The sequence below is a fragment of the Monodelphis domestica genome, chromosome 4, assembly GCF_027887165.1.
Source record: "Monodelphis domestica isolate mMonDom1 chromosome 4, mMonDom1.pri, whole genome shotgun sequence".
Taxonomy (NCBI): Eukaryota; Metazoa; Chordata; class Mammalia; order Didelphimorphia; family Didelphidae; genus Monodelphis; species Monodelphis domestica.
The window spans coordinates 123,925,782-123,938,969 of record NC_077230.1 but is presented as its reverse complement, the minus strand read 5'-3'; the positions used below and the strand labels follow the sequence as shown (position 1 = coordinate 123,938,969).

General features: G+C 39.7%; 1 pseudogene; it reads left to right on the top strand.

The window, feature by feature from the left end:
* The first annotated feature begins 4,193 nt into the window (after positions 1-4,193).
* Positions 4,194-12,516, top strand: LOC100014475 (fructose-bisphosphate aldolase A-like; annotated as a pseudogene).
* The last annotated feature ends 672 nt before the right edge of the window (positions 12,517-13,188 follow it).

Sequence of the window (13,188 nt, the reverse complement as noted above, 5' to 3'; positions counted from 1 at the left end):
TTGGAAGTTTGATGGAATCCTGGAAGTCTGGAACAGAAGAAAGCCAAGGGTAGCTCCAATGAAAAAGTCCATTCTCAGGTGGGGAGGTTATGGATTTGAGTTCTAATTACATGGCTGGAGATGTCCTGGAAATATGAAGCTTTGAAGGGTTGATAATTGTTCAGAAGGATCATTCTCTAAGGTGATGGTTGATTGGGTTTTTTTTCTCTTTTGATCCTTATAAATTTATATAGAGATATATTTATCACATAATGGTATCTTCCTTCCCCTCGTCTGAGGTGTCTTCAACCTTTAATTACTTACCTGAATGCAGAATGGCCATTTTATTGTATTAAATGGACATCAAGAATTCAACAGTGAAAAACAGAGGTTTAATTTTTCTGCTACTAAAGATTTATATCTCAAGTATAAGTCTGCATCTAGGAAGTAGTTTATTTTTAACTTATTATTAATAATTTTAAATATTTTTCTATTGTGCTGGACAATCATTTGTTTGCCTTACTTCCATTTGTTGAATCATGAAGAGATTAACTAAACTTGGGTCTTTCCCACAAAATAAAAAACATAAAATAAATTCCTTATAACATCTATTGACCATCACTAATGACCTTAATTCAGGCCAAACATCTTTAAGGGAAACAAATAATGAATTATGACATGTTAGATATAAACAGGAAAGAACAATTCACTTGCTACCTGTTTTTCCTTCCTATGTACAGTAACTATAGTGACTTATTATTTGTTAAAATTTTCTATAGTTGACTCTTCATTGAAATGATGACATGGGTAGGCAGTAGAGAACTGACCTTGGAGTCAAAATGTTGTGGGTTCAAGTCCTGCCTCCAGCTTGTCTTGGATGTGTGGGTCTCATCTCAGCGTCCTAAGTGCCCTGGTCATGGTACCCCAGGCATCTCTCAGACCCACCCAAGTGACAGAGAAGATGTCCATGTGCTTTGGGGAGAGGAAGTTCCTTAATCTGTCTGTCTGTCTATTTATCTATCTATCTATCTATCTATCTATCTATCTATCTATCTATCTATCTATCTATCTATCCTATCTATCACCTGCATGGTGAAATCCCAGGTCTAGTCAGGACATTATCCATATTAATACAGGGAGAAGAGAAACACACACACACACACACACATACTACTATCCTCCTACTTACACAGACCATTCAAAGACTCCTTTATTTTTGGCTTTGAAATTCACACTTGCATAAAAATAGACTTTCTTTCCCCAAACACTGCACAAGACCTTTCCACCCCAACTTGTCCACAACTGGAGTAGGGAGATATCAGATGGCCTACCCAAAGTTAATAGACTGCCCTGAACTTAACAGGGGTTTGTTTCTGTGTTATGAAAACCAAAGGCATCTCCCATGATATTTGGAATTATAGGTCTGATAAAGACCATGGAGCATCACCAAAGTCACCCCACTGCCTCCAAGCAAGCTCCTGCCCCTCTAATGCACTTCTGACTGGTTCTTAAAGCCCAAAGATCTATTCCCTTCTGTGTTGATATCTAGTCAGTGTGAGGGGCATGCATGATCTTTAAAACTCTTCCCCACCAATATAGATTACAACCCATAGTAGGATGGTTTTAAGAAATTGTCTGAGGCCCAAAAGAGTCAAGTGACTTGCCCAAGGGCACCCACAGGCTGAATTTCTACTTAGGTTTTCCAAGCCCCAGACCCAGCCCTCTTATTCACCGACTGCAGCAAACTTGCTCTAGGGTTCTAAATGATAGGATCCTTTATGATCAAGTTATTACTGAAGACCATTCAAAATTAGTCCCTTGTAGTTTGGAAGATGTGATTCCAACTCAATGAAAGATCTGTTTCCTCTCAGTCAAGCAAGCACTTCAGCTCTCTGTGAAGGAGATATGTGATTATTTTGAAAAGCTGGTTGGTTGCTTTTCTAACTTTTGTTGCTAATCTCCCTGTCTTGCAGTCTTTTAAAATGTCATGCCGTGTCAGTGAATCAAAAAGCCTATCAATCAATCAAATCAAATAAAAAATTATCAAGCACCTACTATGTGTTGGACTCTGTGCTAAGTGCCAGAGATTCAAAAGTGGACAAAAGATGGTGCTTTCCTTCAGAGCTTTTACTATTTAATGCCATGCCACGTATTTAACTACATCATTATCATCAGAGAGCATTTTTCTGAATTGCCTACTTGTATACATTGTTGTCAACAGACAACTAACTGCAGAACTGCCCTGCCTTACCCAACTAAACAACTTTAATTTTTGGCCATTCACACTATTCTCCTGGGAAGAGAATAACTTTAGAATTTCAGAATTAAATTCTCCAGTTGTGCCAAATGCCTTGCATCCTCTTTCCTAGCAGAGATGACGCAGAGGGTCATGTTTTTTAAAAAAGTGTAATTAAACCTTTTCTCTTTTTCCTGATTAGCAGAATTAATGTAGAGGGGAGAGAGAAAGCTCCCTATTTGAAGGAGAACACTGCTGAAAGTTTGATATCTTTTGGCAACACAGAATAGCTTGAAGCACTGGACTTTTAGATAAGTATAAAGGACTTGTGATTCCACATGCTATGCTATTTTTTAAAACAGTCCATCTTCCCATAGGAGACGACCATGGCCTCCTTCTTTTCTACTTGCCCTCTCTAATTCTTCTTTCTGGTTAAGTGCCTCTTTTCAAAGCTGCCATACAATGCCAAAGAACAGAAAGAAGTCAGGCAGGTGATAGATATCCGAAGGATGTAATGCTTCCAATTATCTATCCAGTTAGCAAAAAGGACTAGATGGATGCACCATCCATACAATTTTATTTTTGTCCATGGCATGATGGAGAGCATGAAAATCGTATTCTTTAGAGCTGGACTTAATTCTTTAAGCCCTGAATGAAAATGATCTTAGCACGTTATCAAGGCAGCATGAAGGGCAGTGAGGTGGCTCAATGGACTGAAGGTCAGGCCTGGAATCAGGAAGACCTGGATTCAGATCTGGCCTCAGACTTGTCCCAGCGGTGTGACCCTGGGCAAGACACTTAACCTCTGTCTGCCTAGCCCTTGCCCATCTGTCTTAGAGTTGTTACTAAGACAGAAAGTAAGGGTTTAAAAAGAAGGCAGTATGGTGTGGTAGATAGGATGCAGGTCTTGGAAACAAGAAATCCCGGATCCAAATCCAAACTGATTTTGCTTCCTAGCTATGTAACTATGGGCACCTCGCTGGACCTTTCTAAGCCTCAGTTTCTTTATTTGTAAAATGGAGATAATAATATCTGTGGTACTTAGCTCGCAGGGTTGTTGTGAAACTCAGATGACATAGTGTATGTAAAACACCTTGCAAACTTTTAAGTCCTTCATATGTGTTAGGCATGATTCATTATATTAAAGAGAGTTCAAGTTCCCCCTCTGACTGGACAAGTTACTTTAACTTTTCATTACTCTAGGCCACAGTACAGCCCAGAATGATCCTGAGTACAGCTGAACCAGATTCAGATGTAATTGGGAAAGAAATATTTAGCAGAATAAATGAAAATACAATAAAAATAGAATAAGTGAAAATATAATAAAAATGGAAAAAAATAAAAATTGTATTTTAAAACAAAGTCAAAATGGGCCTGCAGGGATCCTTCTGCATGGATGAATAGCCCCCTTTCTATTTGAGTTTAACACCAGTGTGGCAGGCAATCTTATCGATCACCGAGAAGGTGCTAGCCCATCCCTAGTTAAGAGAGACTTTCTTCATCTATCAAATCAAGTCAAGCCACATCAAGTCAACATGCTCTTATTAAGTGCTTTTAAAATGGGCTAAAGGCTCAGGAGAGAAGTACAGAACCAAAAGACTAGTTGTTCCTGCCCTACAGGAGCTTGCATTCTAATGGGGGGAGATGCTGCATAAAGGAAGCTGAAAACAAAAGGGTAAAAAGGGAAAAGAAGAAGCTGTAACTTCATGGAAAAAATCCAGAGTCTAGATTGGAGCCAGGAGAGAACTGTTGTTGTTGCTTGTTTGTGTCCAACTATTCATGATCCCATTTGGCTTTCTTTTTTTGGGGGGGTGGGAGATGCCCTAGTGGTTTGCTATTTCCTTCTCTAGCTCGTTTTACAGATGGGGAAACTAAAGTAGAAAGTGAAATGATTTGCCCAGGGTCACACAGTATCAGATCTGAATTTTAATTCAGGTCTTCCCCACTCCAGTTCTGGCTCTCTATGCTGCCTCAGGAGATGGCTGGCCTGGCTCTTTTCTTTAAGATGGAGATTCTGAAAGAAACTAGGCAACCATCAGGAGTCAGAGGGTACTTCGAGGTGAGAAGTCCTGGTCTGGAGCAAAATTCCAGAATAAGGACATTTCTGTGGCATTGTGGAGAAAATCCAGTGCAATAGGAGCACCGTCTGATGCTGTAAGTGACAGTCAGTGAGCTCCCAGGCACACATGTGGCAAAGTGAAATGTCAGTCTAGTTCCTATCTTATTTATTATATAGCTGTGTCTGGTTTGCACAGTCACCCAGGATTTCTTGAGCACTTTCTAAAGAATGCATTATTATTTGTAGAGCATTTTTCTCCTCTGCAAAGCACTTTGCTGCTTTTCATATAATTTGATCCTTACACAACTTTTTAAAAATCCCTTTTTTTATGGCTGAGGAAACTGAGCCTCAGAGAGAACAATTCCTTTTTTGGGAAGAGGACAACATTATACTGGAAATTAGTGGCCAAGCCAGAACTGGAACTCAGATCTCACTTCTTTTAAGAATACAATACTACTTATTATCTCAGCTCCATGCTAAGGGATATGGGGAATAAAATGGACACGGTCCTTGCTCTTAATGAGGTTAAAATTTGCTAGCTGCAAAAAAGGCTTACACGTGAGAAGCAACAGAAAACTGTATAATAAAATGCTAAATTGTGTGATTCCGAAATGTGCCACCCAATTTAAAGTCCATTTAAATGTTGTTGAGCTAAAGTGCTTTAAGCATGTGTGTTGAAAGAATGAGCAAAAGTATTACTGCCAACAAAATCAAAACTTACACAAATGAAGCATTCTTCAGTGTTGTCAATCAAGTTGCTTTTTGCAATGATTTCATCTACACGGATACTGCACCGCCCCCCCCCCCCCCCCCCCATACAGATTTCACTCCTTCTTAGCCAGTAGTTTAAAGGATTGCAGAGGCCAAAATGTTTGTATGGCTATGTTTTGAATAAACAAAATGGCTTAGTGGAGAACTTGATGAACATTTTCACTTGTCTGCTGGGTCCACTGACGTTAGTCCTTGCCATCTTCCCTTCTTTGCACATAAATCTGTTTATCTTTTATAGAAATTCTATCAAAATCTGTCAGACAAATCAGATCCTGCTGGCTGTTATCTATTGACCTCCCAGCATATTCTCCATCTTTTCTCTAGAAGTTCAGTGCTTGACTCAAAGTCTTCTCTCTAGTCCAACTCCTGCCTTCCATCATACTAGGGAACTTCCTGAATCATACATATTTCCTCTCAAATATCCTAATCTCTCAGTTTCTTAACCCACTAAATTCCTGTGACCTACTTATTATTCCATTCCACCTCAACTACATTTAGGGATGGTCACTCCATTGATCTTGCCATTACCTATAAGTATTGTAATTCTATAATCTTGAAATTCCTTTATCTGGTCACAATCTCTTCTCATTCCAAATGGTTCTCTTAAATTTGCTCTTCATCCACATTGTGTACTGCACTCATTTTACTTTCTGGAGTGCTTAGGGAAGGAAGACTAGTACCTCTGGTGGGAGGACTTGCCAAGCTATTTTCTAGGCAGCTTTCCTCTTCGCTGCCCAACTGCCACCCAGCTCTTACCTGTGGCTCCAAGAAATTCTAGCTTGGGCAGCAGTCTTACTCAAATAAACCATCTTGGCAGGCAGGTAAACCAGATTGAGAGTAACCAAAAGACCTCAAAGCTGGAGGTGTCTACCCCAGGAATGTCAAGACTTTCTCTCAGTGGAAGGGGTAGATGAAAACGATTTGTTCCAACAGACATGAAAGTGGCTAAATCAGGCATTGTGGAAAGCTTAGAGCTTGGTTAGAGATCAAAAACACCAAAGTCATCCATTGCATCTTGGGCCATCACCAGCCATCTTGACTTCTGCCCTGCCACTGGACTTTGCTGACTTTGGAAGAAAGAGTGGGGTTAACATTGTGCAACTCTGTCTCACTTAAATTCAATTTATGCACTAGTTAAAAGACATCACTAATGATGTCATTTTCATCCTCTTTGAGTAAAAAGGACAACTAGCTATCTTTTCTGTACTATCACCTCTTTTCTGGCTATATTCTCTTTCCTCCACAATCTTTACTCCTTAATGAACCAATTAAACTCTATACTATCCTCTACTCTGAAATTCCTTGTCATATTTCTGTCCTAATTTCTCTTACCATCCAGTTCTTGTTTCAATTCATGTGCTGCTATCTGTCACTGGGCCCCACAACGACTGGATCCACTATAAATTGATATGGCTCAACTGGGTTGATATGACCTCACTACAATAAGGCAATCCTTTTATTTCTCCCTGCCACCCTCCACAGTCTTTGCCATTCCAAATCTCTGTTCTCCTTAAATTTCCCACAGTGTCCTATTCCCAGCCATCTCAGCTAAGGTCTTTGCCTCATTCTTTTCTGAAAAAAATTAAGGCCATTTCTCTTTTGTTTCTTTCTCCCTTCTCCTCCCTTCACAAACTCTTGTCATAAACCCCCAGCCTTTCTTCTTTTAAGCCAGTTTCTAATGATAAGAATCAAAACATCTTAGGTAGAGTTGGAATGGACCTTGGATGTCTTCTGGTCCAAACTTTAAAAGTTACATATGAGGAAACAGAGGCGCAGATTGAGTGATTTGCTCAATGTCATGCAGATATTACCTGTATGTGGCAAAGCTGGGGTTCAAAATCCAGTCATCTAACTCCAAATCAAATACACTCTCCACTGTACCCCCATGCCTCCCCATCACTCTTCTGCCCACCAACTTCTTTTCTTCTCCTGCTACCTTCTATTGCATATTTCTCTATCTCCATAATCATTAATTTCTCCACTTCTATATCTACTGGTTTTCCAGAATCTCTACACACATACCCAAGTATTCAGCATCCTAAAAAAAAGAAAAAAAAATCCCACCACCAATACTAGCTATTAAATAATTTTCTCCCTCTTTTTTCTTAGTCAAACTACTTGAAAAAACTATCTACAATTCAGTCATTCCTTTCATCACTCTCTTGTAATCCCTCTTCAATCTGGTTTCTGATCTTGTCACAACTGAAACTACTCCTTCCAAAACGACCAAATCCAAAGGTCTTTTGTCAATCCTTCTTGACTTCTTTGCAGCATTTGACACTGTTAGTCAACCTCTCCTCATGGATTCACTTTCTTCTCTGGATTTCTGGGACATTTCTTTGCCTTAATATTCCTTCCTTATGTTTTTCTCATTCTCCTTTGCTCTTTCAAAATCTATGTAATATCCATTTTAAACTATGTATGTCCCCCCAATACATTGTATTGGGTCCTCTTCCATTTTCTCTTTATACTCTCTACCTTGGTGGCCTCATCAGTTTCCAGGGGTTCAATCACCATCTCTATGGAGACACTTCCCAGATCTAGATATCATTTTAGCCTCCTTCTGGAACTGCAATTTCTATTTAAAAAAAATTAAACCCTTACTTTCTTAGAATCAATACTGTGTATTGGTTCCAAGGCAGAAGAGCAGTAAGGGCTAGGCAATGGGGATTAATTATTAATTGCCCAGGGTCACACAGCTAGGATGTATCTGAGGCCAGATTTGAACCCAGGACCTCCTATCTCTAGGCCTGACTCTCAATTCACTGAGCTACCTTGCTTCCCCCTGCAATTTCTTATGATGAAATGTTTATTGAACATTGAAAACACATATCTCTAACTCAACATCATTTCCCCAAAACTCCTTTTCTAACTTCCCTATTATTGCCAAGTGCACTCATGCTTCAAGTAATTCTGGTTTGCAAGCTTCATGTCATCCTTAACTCCTTACTCTCACTTCCATTCACAAAACATATGTAATCATTTGCCTATCTTTACAATATCTCTGGTACACATTGCTTTCTCATCACTTATAGAGCTACCTTCCTAGTTCAGGCCCTTGTCACTTATTTCCTGAACTTTTTTTAGATTAGCCTTTTATTTGGTCTCTGCCTCAAGCCTCATCCCACTCCAAAATATGGTTTTCAGAGTGATATTTTTAAACCTAACATTTTATTGATATCTTTTTCTATCACCAGAATTCCTCAAACTATCCTTCTGCCTACCCTCCATCCAGAAATCCATCCTATGTAACAATATTATTTTTGGAAAAGAAGAGGGAAAAATGAGCAAAACCTATCAATAGGCTAAAAAAGTCTGAATTCAGATAGAACCTCTACCTCTGCAAAGAAGCTGGGGTGTGGCATGGGACCATGGTGGTTCTTTGTAATTTTGCAACATTCACTATTTATTTTTTTGCAACAGTTCTAACCTTTTAACTGGGTGGTTATTGAATATATTGTTTTCTTGTATATATATGTTTGTATATATTATATATACATTGTGGTAGTTTATATATGTATGATTATGGGTATACATATTGTGAATCTTAAAAACTGCTCATCATATTTAACATTTCCAATATTTCTAATATATTGTTCAGTTATTTCAGTCATTTCTTGTCAGAGATATTGAAATGGTTTGTCACTTCCTTCTTCAGTTCACTTTACAGATGAGGAAACTGAGGCAAACGGGGTTAAGAGACTTGCTCAGGATCACATGCTAGGAAGGGCCCAAAGCCATATTTAAACTCAAGATGAGTCTTCCTGATTCCAGGTCCAGCACTAACTACGGTGCCACCTAGCTACCCTAGTAATATTGATATTGTATGCTATAATATCAGATATTATAACATATGCCCATGGTTTAGCCATTTCCCAATCACTAAGCAATCATCTTCTTCATTTCCAGTTTGTTGCTACTCAGACAAATGCTGCTCTCACTCTCTTCCATTGTGTACAGGGGCCAGAAAGGCCCTTCTTGCGACCTCCCCGGGGCTACATACCTAGAGGCAAACTCTCTAGTCACTTTATTCATATAACTCCAAAATGCTTTTCAAGGGGGTTGGACTGATTCACAGCCATGCCAGCAATGTGCTGTGGGTTCCTCCAACACCGCCCATTCTCATCTCTTGTCATTTTAGCCAATACAGGTATATGGCAAAAACCTTAGGCATTTCTCTTATTAGCTATTTGTGTAACAGTTAAAAGTATAGTTAAGACTGAAAAAAAATCTAAATTTAAATGGTTGCCTAGGGAAATCCCAAATAATAAAATACCCAAGTCAGCTGCCAAATTTTTATGGTGATTTAATTACAATAGGAGGAAGACAATATTAGAGGGAGAGAGAGACAGAGAGAGAGAAGGAAAGAGGAAGAGAAGGAAAGGAGTGTAACTCAGAACCACTCTGGCTCAGGCTGAGCCAACGTGGGCATTAAAGCCTTGGAGAGCCAAGGCAGGGAAAGGGGTCAGTCCTTATCACTCATGTGACCAATCTGAAGGAAAGCAATCTGTGGGGCTCCTCCAACCTCAAGCTCCAGGATCAAACTGCACTCTAGCCCAACTCAGAGGAAGTCCTAAGAACTCCAGAGCCTGTTCTCCACCTCACTTTCTGCATCTCACATGTGCCAATGGTGGCTCAAGCTTAACTTAGGACTGCCCAGAGGGCTGTCCTTTTTTTTTGTACATGTCTGTTGAAGGCCATTTTCTCAAATAATTAAATCTTTAGTTTGCTGCAGCCCTTCCTAATCTTTTTACATTGAATAGGGTGGAGAATGTGGGTTTCCAAGACCTGATTCTGTTATTCCAAGTATCTCTATTGTTATTGATCAGGAAATAGCTAAATCAGATCTTCTAAAGAATGGTCTGATTAGGGTGGAATAGTTTTGAAATTCACATTTGGAACATTCATGCATTTGGTTATTAATTGTTTACAATAACTTTCAGAATTTTTTCCGTGTCTTTAACCACTTGGCTTTTGGTATACACATACATATAGTGAATAGGTAAATATACACACATATACACACATATGTATACATAGACACACATGCATATGTATGTGTATATTTACATATGTATATATACATACATGTGTGTATTACTTGTATAAGTTGGGTATAAAACTCTTATCTGAGAAAATGCTTCCCTTCATTTACTGTGTTATTTTTGTTTGTGCAGAAACTTTTAAATTTTGTGTAATAAAAAGTTATCTAGTTTATTTTTTAAATTGCCTCTATCACTTTTTTTGGTGAAGAATATACCTCCTAGAACAGTGGTTCTCAACCTTTCAAATGCCGTGACCCCGCAATACAGTTCCTCAAATTATTTTGGTGGCTACTTCAAAACTGTAATTTTGCTACAATTATGATTCAGAATGTAAATACCTGATATGCATTATGTATTCTCATATGTATTCTCATTGCTACAAATTGAGAGGTTGAGAACGCTGTCCTAGAATGTTGTACACAGAGACTGATACACTGTGGCACAATCAAATGTAATGGACTTCTCTACTAACAGCAGTGGAATGATCCAGGACAATTCTGAGGGACTTATGAGAAAGAACACTATCCACATCAAGAGGAAGAACTGTGGGAGCAGAAACACAGAAGAAAAACAACTGCTTGATCACATGGGTTGATGGAGATGTGATTGGGGATGTAGACTCTAAATGATCACCCTGGTGCAAACATCAATAATATGGAAATAGGTCTTGATCATGACACATGTAAAACCTAGTGGAATTGCTCATTGGCTATGGGAAGGGGATGGGAGTGGAGGGAAAGAACATGAATCATGAAACCATGGAAAAATATTATAAATTAATTAAATAAACTTAATTTAAAAAATAACATATTTCTGACCCATAGCTACAAAAGAGTTATGCTTTAATTATTTTTAATTTTTTATTTAGTTTGATTCTGTCAAAGTATCAGTTCTAAGACAGAAGAGCAGCAAGAACTAGGTAATTGGGGTTGTGACTTGCCCAGGGTGACACAGCTAGGAAGTATCTGAGGCCAGATTTAAATCTATGTCCTTCAGAGACCACTGTGTTACTTAGCTGCCCTGACTTACTTCCTCAAAACATGTTTTAATAATATGATTTTTACCCCCCCTCCTGAGTTCAATAGGCAATGTTCGCATTCGGAAAGCGCAGAAGTTCTGCTCTCTACCATAAGTGGTCTTCTTCCTGCCGGTAAACTCACCATTAAGGCCGGCAGTTCACCTCTGAGGCCAGGAAACTACCAGTTCAGCCAAAGGAAAAACATGCCTCCCAGCATTGTCACCAGAGCAAAAGAAAGAGCTCTCTGAAATAGCTCGAAGACTTGTTGCCCAGGCAAGGGAATCCTGGCTGCAGATGAGTCCACAGGCAGCATTGCAAAGCAGCTGCAATCCATCCCATCGGAACTGAGGACACAGAAGAAAATTACCGCCTTTATAGGCAGTTACTTCTGACAGCAGATGATCGAGTGAACAACTGCATTGGAGGTGTCATCCTTTTCCATGAGACGCTCTACCAGAAAACTGATGATGGTCGTCCCTTTCCCAAAGGCATAAAGGGCAAGGGTGGTGTTGTGGGCATCAAGGTGGACAAAGGTGTAGTGCCCCTGGCAGGGACCAATGGGGAGAATACTACCCAAGGTCTGGATGGGCTAGCTGAGCGCTATGCCCAGTATAAGAAGGATGGGGCTGACTTTGCCAAGTGGCGTTGTGTTCTGAAGATTGGGAAAAATACACCTCCACTTACCATCATGGACAATGCCAATGTGCTGGCCAGTTATGCCAGCATTTGCCAGCAGAATGGCATTGTCCCCATTGTGGAGCCAGAGATCCTCCCTGATGGAGAACATGATCTGAAGTGTTGCCAGTATGTCACCGAGAAGGTTCTGGCTGCTGTCTACAAAGCTTTGAGTGACCACCACATCTATCTGAGGGGACCTTGCTGAAGCCTAACATGGTCACTCCTGGCCATGCTTGTACCCAGAAATATTCGCATGAGGAGCTTGCAATGGCAACTGTAACTGCCCTTCACCGGACTGTGCCTCCTGCAGTCACTGGTATCATCTTCCTGTCTGGGGGTCAGAGTGAGGAGGATGCTTCCATCAATCTCAATGCCATCAACACCTGCCTCTTGCACAAGCCATGGGCCCTGACCTTTTCTTGTGGCTGAGCCCTGCAGGCATCTGCCCTCAAGACCTGGGGTGGAAAGAAGGAAAATGTCTGGGCTGCCCAGGAGGAATATGTTAAGCAGGCCTTGGCTAATAGCCAGGCTGCTCAAGGCAAGTATACTCCATCTGGGAAGTCAGGAGCTGCAGCCAGCGAGTCCCTCTTTGTCTCTAACCATGCCTACTAAGTCAAGGCCTTCCATCTGGGTATGCCCTAACAGTCCAGGCCATCCCTCACAGTCCAGGAAGAGGCTGAGATCCCAGAGCTTTGTGCTGACTTCTCCCATGGTGTTGTTGCTCTGTGGTGAATCTAGTGACCCCTCCTCGGCCCCCTTTTTCCAATAAACAACTATTTAACAAGGAAAAAAATAATATGATTTTTAGGTCATCTATCCATTTTGAATGTGTTGTGGAATATGATATAAGATGTTGCTCTAATCTAATTTTTGTCAGACTGCTTCAGTTCTGCCAGAAGTTTTTTTTTTTTAGTTAAAAAAATTTTTTTTATCAGATAAGGAGTTCATTTCTTAGTTGCTGAAGTTTCCCAATTTATTGAACCTTGGGTTATTGATTTCTATTATTTTAGATTCTACAGTATGGTCATTTGTTCTACTTCTATATCATTGGACTATTCCAAATGTTTTTTAAGACTGCTGCTCTATAACATAGTTTGGAGTTAAAGTACTATAATGTCAAAGAAAAGATATTAATAAAGAATACTATGATTTAGGTTCATGTCTGCCAGAAACAATTTTATTGTGTTTAATATTTATCTATGGGAGAGAGGCAGAGAGAGAGAGAGAGAGACAGACAGACAGACAGACAGAGATCATAGTCACTCTGGCTTCCAACATGACTCTATCCTAAGAAAATGTTTATAGACATCACGATCAAGGGAAAAGATCATAATGTTAAAAATATATATTCCAGAAAGTTATCATTTAGTGCATTCTTGGGTTATTTCTTTTAAAGAATTAA